This window comes from Pollachius pollachius, assembly GCF_949987615.1.
Source record: "Pollachius pollachius genome assembly, chromosome: 6".
In the NCBI taxonomy this organism is placed as follows: Eukaryota; Metazoa; Chordata; class Actinopteri; order Gadiformes; family Gadidae; genus Pollachius; species Pollachius pollachius.
In genome coordinates, this window is record NC_136939.1 from 5,303,453 (window position 1) to 5,307,033 (window position 3,581).

Here is a 3,581-nt window from a genome sequence, read left to right on the forward strand (position 1 = left end):
TCTGTCCATATCACCTCAACACTGGAAGGGGAGAAATTAAAAAAGCCTTTAATGGTCGGGCTCTAGGGGCTGAAGAGTAGGAGACCAACGCACATCTGCATGCTGACTTCCTCCGGGCCGGGGTGTACCGTTCTGTAGCGTAAGAGCCCACTCACGGAAGGCTGTTTAATTCCTAGCCTGCTTGAGTGCCGGGACCTGAGCTCATTATCAGCAGCTCACTTTGTGTGGTTATATTTTCCCTCTTCTTTTTCCAACGCTACATTTGAGGGAACACCAACAGTGGTTCCTGCCGCCTTTTCCCCTCCTTCACTATAAGGTCATGTTTGGGCCGTCCAACCATAACGAGCAGAACCGCAACACCAACACACTGGGGGCCTCAGGGCCGGGGCCCAGGGGCGCCAAGCGAGGAGGAACGTGTCTGAGGCTGCGTCGCCACGTTAACATCAGCATGGCCCCACAAATCAGACTCTAGATGAGTAGCCTAAAGTCTGATCATGGCAGGCCCGCTCAAATCCCCCTGTTTCGCTTCATATTTGTTTCAGCCAATCCATGTTGCCGGAGACACGATCTATAGGGGCGAAATTGGCGAAAAAGAACTCGAGCGGCAGTAGTAAACAGTCAAAAGGTGTCTGTGGATGTGTCTAGTCATCGCTGTGTAGACTGGCCACTGCAGATGTACACTTATTAAAGTCCTGTCGGCCTTAAGGAAACAGGAAACTCTGGTATAAGTCGGTGAAAACACATGCAGTCATGGTTTGGACCCGTCTCTGTCCCTTCTCCCCAGAAGCACTGCTATAACCCAGATGTGTCCTAAATATACGGCCTGTTAAGCCCTTTGAGACTGTAACTGTGATTAAGGGCTACACACATAAGATTTCATTTCATTGTATTGAATAACATAGTGGTGAGTTTAGAAGAAGACTTTTAGAGGCTGACGGCAATGAGGAACGAAGCGGAAAGTCAGGGTCAGGGACCATATGTCACATCCAAGTCTCCTCTCAGGGAACCGTCGCGTCTCAGAGCTCGGAAGAACCAGCGCTGTCTGGCGGGTCTTCGACTCGCCCCGCGACACGTTGTGCGAGATCAAAGCCAGCCTATTAGCCTTTCCGCGTTTGGGCCCCCAATTTGGCTTCTGGGGACACACATGACTTACTTATTCTGTCAAAGGTCAGAGGTCATGCCCCGGACACCCAAACCGTACCTTTCACTCCCAGTCGCTGAAGACAAGGCTCACATTGATGCCCCCTCCCAGCCCCCCTCCCCCGACCGCCCACTCTCCAAGAGAGCCTCCCTCCGCCAGCAGTGTCTACCGTGGAGATGAACGGTTCTCAGGAGAACGGACGGACGGCGACGCTCTTGAATGGAAAACTCCGCCACACTCCTCTTGGATATCTTATCTTTATGCACTTTTCCCCCGTAACACTCATTCACATACACTACAAGGTCCGGTCCAAGAACGAAAATTCTGGCCCAATCCCATTTCCACCCCTTACCCCTTCCCCTTACCCCTTCAAAACAAGGGGGAGGGGTAAGGGGAAGGGCAAGGGGTAGAAATGGGATTGGGCCTCTGTCTCACAATTCGAGAGACTGTTATCAGTCTAACTCTTCCCCCTTCCCTCTCTCTGTCCTGGATCTGTCTGGCGGCAAAAGCATTTTGACCTGAAACAACTAGACGACGAAAAGGCAGTCGCAGGCAGTCAAAAGCAAAACGCCTGTGATCCGTCATCGTCAATCACACACCAAGACAGCAGGACGCGGGCCAGGAGAAGTGTGCGTTCTTTAAACGGACCACCTTCCCCGGCGCGGTGGACAAAGGCCACATTGACGGGTGGCTCCGGGGTGAGGGGCAGCGGGGGTGAAGATTAGACTGACCTGCAGACTCTGGAGCCACCAGCATAACAGCTGGGGGGGGGGAGGGGGGAGGAGCATAAGGAGGAGGAGAAGGAGGAAGAGGATGAACGGGAGAGGGAGGAGGAGGAGGAGGAGGATGAAGGGGAGAGGGAGGAGGAAGGGAAACAGGATGAAGATGAGAGGGAGGAGGAGCAGGAGGAGGAGGAGGGGGAGCAGGAGGAGGAGGAGGATGAAGGGGAGGAGGAGGAGGAGGGGGAGCAAGAGGAGGCGCAGGAGGAGGAAGAGGAGAAGGAAGCACCGGAGGGAGAGAGGAAGGATGGCAGTGAGCAGTGGGAGAAGGAGATCTGCGATCGTCTGGAGGCGCAGCGGTGACGCCAATTCAGGCACAATTTGTTTACCAGTCTCTGTAGATTCAGCGGGCCCCCCGTTTGACGACTCCCCCTGACCGTGAACTCTGAAACGCTGGAACAGCAGAGCAGACATTTCATGACTGTAGGAACGGCAGAGCAGACCTGCTATTCGATTCAAAGCTGCCAGTTTTCCACAGTAAATAGAGTAATAAAACACGAAAATTAAGAAATAATGTCGGAAAATCACAGCTTGAGAGGGCATTACTTTCTTGCAACAGTGAATGGATTTGAGTTATTGTTGTTAGTGTTATTACTACTTCTGCTGTTGTTGTTTTGGGTTTTGTTAAGTCAATTTGGGACAGAGTAACGTCAGTGCCAGCACAATGGTTTACGGGACAAGAGTTCAAATACTCGTAATTGTGTTAGACGGTAAAATCCTCAATGAATGGATGTTTGCACCACAATAAACACAATATGAATGTTTTATTATTTTGAATATATCTTTTTATTATATTGCTTTTGTCTTTCCCATTTTCTTGCCATATTCCATTGGAATCTTCTTAGAAAACTTCCATTCAAACTACGCCTTTGTGTGTGTGTGTGTGTGCGTGTGTGTGTGTGTGTGTTTGTGTGCAGGCCTGCACGAGTGTGTGTGTGTCGTACACATTGCTTTGTGTGTATATGAATGTGTGTACACAAGTGAAAGATAAAACGGCTGACACGGGTGGTTGTTTACATTCGCACATAAGATAAGACGCAAAAACACACACACACACGCGTGTGTGTGTGTGTGTGTACTTGTGTTTGTATGCGTTTGAGTGTGTGGGTGCGCTTGCGTGTGCGTGTGTATTTGTGCTTGTCTTTGTATGTGTGTGTGTGTGTGTGTGTGTGTGTGTGTGTGTGTGAGCATATGTGTGTGTGTGTGATAAGCTGCCTTTCTCTCCCTCTCAGAGGTCATTTTACGGCTCCTCAGGAAGCGCTTTAATTTCTCACATTCTCTTCCTCCTTCCTGTTCCTCTTATAAACATTCTCCCTCCGTCTCTCTCTCTCCCTCCATCCCTCCATTTCACTCTCGCTCTCAGTCTCTCCCACTTCTCTCTCTTTCATTCACTCTCTCTTTCTCTCTCTCTCTCTCTCACACACACACACACACACTCTCTCACACACACACACTCACACACACACACACACACGCACGCACGCATGCACACACACACACACACCACACACACAGGAACACATGCAGTCAGCCTCAGTTTAAGGATGTTTTCAGCTGTTACTGCTGCCTGTATAAGTGCCTCTTTGTTCTGTAAGAGCCTTAGTCCCCCCCCTCCCCCCCCCCCCACACACACACACACACACACACACACACACACACAC